Here is a 6,948-nt window from a genome sequence, read left to right as displayed (position 1 = left end):
TCAGATATGTGAGAATCTTTCCTGAATTATACCCAATATACCTCATAATCCGGGGAACACAACTGATGCACAACTCTAGTGAAGTTCCGTAGGACAGCTTTCAGGAGCCAGTGTGGTGTAGTGGTTAAGAGCGGTAGACTCGTAATATGGTGAACCGGGTTCGCGTCTCCGCTCCTCCACATGCAGCTGCTGGGTGACCTTGGGCCAGTCACACTTCTCTGAAGTCTCTCAGCCCCACTCACCTCACAGAGTGTTTGTTGTGGGGGAGGAAGGGAAAGGAGAATGTTAGCCACTGGCTGGATAGGTGGTGTTATCAGGAAAGATTTGGCTTCTTGGACCTGGCCTCCACTTCCTTGAGGAAGGACATCTGGCAAGAGATTGATTGCACCTCACAACAGTTGGCCAGAATGTGTTTGCTAAGAGTCTCATGAACTTGATGAGGAGAGCTTTAAATTAAATATTGAGGGGGAAAGAGACAATATTACAGACTGCAGGGGAATACCTAGTACTGGGGAGAATAGCTTCATCTGATACCATCTGACACAAGTCCGCTCCATCTTTAGAGAACCATAGAACTCAGTAACTCACATTCTCACTGTGTTTCATTGTCTCTTTCACCAAAGCTCCATGGCTTTCTAAAGAACATCATGTTCAACAACAGTGTTGGAGAGAGTGTATATTTTGATACAAATCAAGAACTAATTGTAGATTTTGATGTTACCAATTGGGTGACTCTCCCTAATGGATCATTTGACAGAGTCAAAGTTGGAAGACTGGATCCTCAGGCTCCGGCAGGCAAAGAGTTAACTATTAATGATGACCAACTTGTGTGGCATAGAAGCTTCAACCAGGTGAGACAGAACTCCAGCTGCAGGAATGAATAAAATGAATGGAAATAGTTCCTATTTTGCCAGTGCAGAGTTCTGCCTGTTCAATTCTCCTGGATAGCATTACGTTTGCAGACATTTGAATTCAAACACTCAACTTAACTCTTAAGAGATCACTTCTGAAATAAGCTGGATTAAACGCCACAATGTGCCAATTATTTCATGAACTGATTTGGGAAACCGAGTCAGGACTCCTTTCTGAACCCACTTTGTCCCCTAAGAAAATGTTTCCAAGCTCAGGGCATGAGTGAGGGAAATTATGCTTATCTTACTGGTCACATTTCTGGACAGGTTGTGCCTCTTTCTGTGTGCAATGACAACTGCTATCCTGGTTACAGAAGGAAAAAGAAGGAGGGAGAGAAATTTTGCTGCTATAATTGTGCTCCATGTCCAGAAGGGATGATCTCTAACCAGAAAGGTAGGAGCCACAGTCAGTCAACAACTAGCTCTAGTCTAAGCACTGTCTCTGGGAGTTTTCTGATTGGCAGAATGAGCAGGTGAGAGCGTTTGCACCATCTGGAGGCTGACATCATTGTGTAGACATTTTCTGCAGAGTAAGTGGTTGCTAAAGGGTTTAAAGAGAGAAAGACTGCAAAACTGGGCAAAAAGTAACAAAATGAATTTCAGTAGGAACAAATGTAACCTTCTACTTTAGATACAGTAAGCACAGGTTCCTCTGTTCCTAGTCCCCATCTAGTATTTTCATAATAATACCTATCATTTATAGAAAAGCTTTTGGTTTTTCATTGCACCGCACACATTATTCTAGAACCTTAATACAAGTGGCCAGTAGCCAAGTTCAGGCGGGTGGGTGGAGTCTGAAAGGAGAGAAGACAGGAATATGTGGAGAGGAGGGAAAGTCAAAGCTGGTGGAGGGGCAGAAATAGGGGGCTGATGGACAAAAACTTTCCACTGAAGAGATTGGTTAGCATGAATATAAAACTTTAAAGGCTGAATTTTCTAATTTTGCATACCAGGCAATTGTAATGGACAAACACATGGTGCTCTTTCTCCTTTTAATATTATTACAGTATTTCACCACATAATGGTCGCCACTGCATAATAGTGACACCCCCTTTCTTTGCTCCCTAAAATCAGTTCCAGAGAATTCACCCCATAATAGTGGCAGGACATCCTCAGGGTGGATTCTCTGTGCCAGCCAAAGACACAAGGGGAGTGGGCGGGGTGGGGTGGGGTGGAGCTGCCATGAGCAACATAAACACAAACAGTTCATGAATAAAAAATGGTTCTTCCTGACGCAATTGTCGCACCCCCTTTTTTGTAAAGAAAAATCAGCATGAAAAATGTGACCATTATGTGGTGAAATACTGTCTTCCCACAGCACTCATTTGGGAGGGAGGGAGAATCCTCAAGCTGGGTGAATATTTTGCCAAAACACACATAGAAAATAAATGAGAGTTGTCAGTTCTGAATCAAATATTTCCTGGCTTATAGGTGCTTCTAATCTGCTCAAATTCAGTTACTCCCTGAATCAGCTGAAACATTTCTATGTGCCATCCTTTTTTCAGACATGGATGTTTGTTTCGTATGCCCAGAAGACCAATTTCCCAACCAGGATAAAAACCAGTGCATTCCCCGGATTCTAAGCTACCTCTCTTACAAAGAACCTTTAGGAATCTTCCTCACCGTGTTGGCCGTTTCGTTCTCTGTGATCACAGTTTTAATACTTGCAGTCTTTAGGAAGCACCAAGACACTCCCATGGTCAAAGCCAACAACCGGACCCTCACCTACGTTCTCCTCATCTCCCTCCTTCTTTGCTTCCTCTGCCCTTTGCTCTTCATTGGGCAGCCTGGAAAGGCAACCTGTCTTCTTCGACAAATGGCTTTTGGCATTGTTTTCTCCTTCTCCGTTTCCACTGTTTTGGCAAAAACCATCACTGTGGTTCTAGCATTCATAGCAACCAAACCAGGATCTAGAATGAGGAAATGGGTGGGGAAAAGACTGGCGTATGGTATTCTTCTTTCTGGCTCATTGGTTGAAGTGGCCATTTGCGTGGTTTGGCTGGCTCATTCTCCTCCATTCCCCGATGCAGACATGCGCTCTGTGAATGGGGAGATCATCCTGGAATGCAATGAGGGCTCCGCTTCCATGTTCTACTCTGTCCTGGGATACATGGGCTTCCTGGGCATTGCCAGTTTCACCGTGGCTTTCTTTGCCAGGAAGTTACCTGACAGTTTCAATGAAGCCAAATTCATCACCTTCAGCATGCTGGTGTTTTGCAGTGTGTGGCTGTCCTTTGTTCCAGCATACCTGAGTTCGAAAGGAAAATACATGGTAGCTGTGGAGATCTTCTCCATCTTGTCCTCCGGTGCTGGGTTGCTGGGTTCTATTTTCTTCCCCAAATGCTATATCATTATTCTGAGGCCTGAGCTGAACAGCAAAGAACATTTAATAAGGAGATCATAGTTGTTGTTGTTGTTTAAGTGGCATGTCTCTGTACATAGGTACCTCGGGTTAACAACTTAATTCATTCCGGAGGTCTGTTCTTAACCTGAAACTGTTCTTAACCTGAGGTACCATTTTAGCTAATGGGGCCTTCTGCTGCCGCCGTGCTGCCAGAACACAATTTCTGTTCTCATCCTGAAGCAAAGTTCTTAACCTGAGGTACTATTTCTGTGTTAGCGAAGTCTGTAACCCGAAGCGTCTGTAACCTGAAGCATCTGTAACCCAAGGTACCACTGTATTCTTCATTAATACATAGTTCACCAGACATGGCAAATTGGCCATGGAGATCATTACATCTTTGATTGACACCAGTTCTTCAAGCACTTAAAAAATAATAATATTGTTATTATATTAATGTAGAAAAGGTTCAAATTTGTATGAGAGTTTCTTTCATCTGTAAAATAAAGCTTTAACACATTAACCTTGCAAAATAATATTTCTCAAAAGCACATTCTAGAGTTTGTTCACAGAATCTAAGACAGTTTCTGAGCCAATTGCAGACATGGGCAAAATTTGGTCCAATGAGGGACAGGCATCCATATCAGATGAGGACAGAGCTGATATCTCAGACTTAAGAGCTTAACTTGAGTTTCATTTGAACCAGCAATGAGGACTAAATTGTGCCTATCAATGCCTATCTGAATGTGCCATGGTATCCCATGAAATTCACAAGTTGAAGGCTGCTTCTCCTTTACTGGCTTGGGAGAGAAATAGCCTTGGCTGGTTTAAATACCTCATACTGTGCTGAAACCTGTTCCCAAATTTCCTGGTTTTATGAGTCATCTGTGAAAAAGACTCCTGTCTTCTCCTCATTACTGTTTATAGTTTTCCCCTTGTAATTTCCCTTTTTAATTCAGAGCATTCCCACATACTTCATGCGAACAAATGGGTTTGGTTCTGAAAGTATGCCAAAGAGGGGGTCACAAGAATCTTGGCTCATCAGGACCCTTTGCAAATTCTGGTTCATAGTCCCTTATCAATAATAATAACAGTAATTTATTACTTGTACCCAGCCCATCTGACTGGGTTCCCCAAGCCACTCTGGGTGGCTTCCAACAGAATATAAGAGAACACACAATACATCAAACATTAAAAGCTTCCTGATTCAGGGTTGCCTTCAGATATTTATGGAAGGTCATATAAATATTTATTTCTTTGACATCTGATGGGAGGGCGTTCCACTGGGCAGGCACCAGTATGGATTAGGCCCTACGCCCGGTTCCCTAACTTCATTTTTTGCAGTGAGGGAACCACCAGAAGGCCCTCAGAAGTGGATTTCAGTGTCCAGGTTGAACGAAGGAGATGCTCAGGGCTGAGGCTGTTTAGGGCTTTAAAGGTCAGCACCAAAACTTTGAATTGTGCCAGATCTTTCAGGACCAATGTTACATGGTCCCAGTCACCAGTCTGGCTACCACATTCTGGATTAGTCGCAGTTTCCGAGTCACCTTCAAAGGTAGTGTCACATAGAGTGCATTGCAGTAGTCAAAGAAGTAGATAAACAAAGCATGTACCACTCTGGCGGGACAGTGCACAGATGATAGGGTCTTAGCCGGTGTACCAGATGGAGTTAGGTAGAAAGCCACCCTGGGCAGAGAATCCACCTGTGTCTCCGTGACACTTCTTTTCTACTAGAACTTAATATCAGATCACCCACGTCCACAAAGGCAAACGCCAGATCTAAGGCATGTCCATGGTTATGAGTAGGGCCAGACTGATTCAGGGACAGCCCCATGGAGGCCATGCTTTCATTGAAGACCTGAGCGGCCCCTTGTAAGGCTGTGTCAGAAAGGATGTTAAAATCCCCTAGGACCACCAGGCTAGGTGTCTCTGGGAGAACATCTGACCCAACCTGAAGCACTTGCACAGTGTATCCTTGGTGCAGTGGTGAGGGTGGTACACAAGCAGCAATCCAGTACTGCCTCTATTACCCAGCTTCCATAACATGCACTAAGAAAACAGGGTCTCCCTAATAGGATGCCTGGTGAAAACTAATGACATATTAAATGTAACTGCAACCCCTGCTTCCCATCTACATGACCTAGGTTGCTGTGCATAGGTAAGGTTATCCAACTTTCAAGTAAAAACCAGAACATCCCAAAATTGTTGAGCGAATTGTTCTATGAAAATGCCAGAAAAGACCCCTGGACATCACTTCCGCCTTGGAAATCCTGGTAATGCCCAGGAAAATCTGGACCTATGGTAGCCTTATGCATAGGAGAAACTTGTTGGGCAAGGAGTAGCAAGAACAGGCCCTGCTGCCATGTCCAACCACATTCATGTTACACCTGAGAGGTCAATTTCCCCATCCATGATCAAGTCATGAGTGACACTTTAAGGAACACCCTTGTTGATATGTGTGTCCTTCTTGCCAGGATCAGACCCAGGGGCAGGAATAATCTTCAGACATCAACTGAACCTGCCTCCTCAGAAATGACATGGTCTGATCCTCAAGCAGGTCCTCCTCCTGCCCATGGTCACTGACATCAGGTGTACCAATGCATCCCCCATAGGGGAAGCTGATCATATTGATAAGTTCAAGTGGTTACTTAGAAATCCTTAATTGTACACCTGATTATGTAATGTGGATATCAAGTTCAGCACAAGGGAACAGTCTGTAGTGAGCTAATAAAGGACAATAAAGACATTTCTCATTACTGTTCCATTTCAAAGATGCACCAGCACATTCTGGCCTTGACATTGCTGTAAAGGAGATCGAGAAGAATCCCAAACTCTTGCCAAACATCACTATAGGATTCCACATTATCAATGGCTGTTACATTGCAAAGAGAAGCCACCCTGAACCGGCTTTGTAGATGGCAAAGGGTTGTCCCCAATTTCATCTGTGTGTCTCAGAAACAATTAATTGGTGTCTTGGGAGGATACGTGACTGGAGCCTCTGCCCTTATGGCCAATATTGTTGCCATCTCCAAGATTCCACATTTAGGTCATTATCAAGAGTATACAAAAACTTCATGACACATAATTTGAATTTTTTAAAAAATGTTTTTGATTAATTTTCATTTTTCACATCACACATAAAACATTTTAAATGTATATTTTTAATCCACTGGAATTGTTATGTTATGTTTTATGTTATGTTATGTTATTATAAATACGCCACCCTTCCTCCCAAGGGAGCCAAGGTGGCAAAGAACAAGTGATAAAACAACAAAACCTCATATGGGCATCAAACCTACAACCTTTCCTTTATCAGCACCATGCTCCAATCATCTAATTGATATTTAACTGAAATATTTTCATTTATAAAGGAATAAAATGACAAAAGAAAAGAAAAGAAATGTGGAGAGAGAAAAGAGACCAAGAGACCGAGAGAGAGAGGGACACATTTAATACATGCAATGTAATACATTAAGTAAAGTCAATTCCACTGCTATAGGTTTTAGATGGTAGCAGTGTGTTGCCATTGGCCCATGTTTTCTGCTTGACTTTCTAGGCACAGGTTCAAGTGTCTTTCTGCTTTCTCCACTCCTTCCCCAGGAAAAACCCACTCTTTAGTGCTAAATCAGAGCAAACGTCAATCCAGAAAAAACCCAGAAAAAAATTGCTGTTTGCTCTGATTGACTGCTAAAGCAC

This window comes from Podarcis melisellensis, assembly GCF_964234715.1.
Source record: "Podarcis melisellensis genome assembly, contig: HAP1_SCAFFOLD_74, whole genome shotgun sequence".
Taxonomy (NCBI): domain Eukaryota; kingdom Metazoa; phylum Chordata; class Lepidosauria; order Squamata; family Lacertidae; genus Podarcis; species Podarcis melisellensis.
This window is presented reverse-complemented; position numbering follows the sequence as displayed.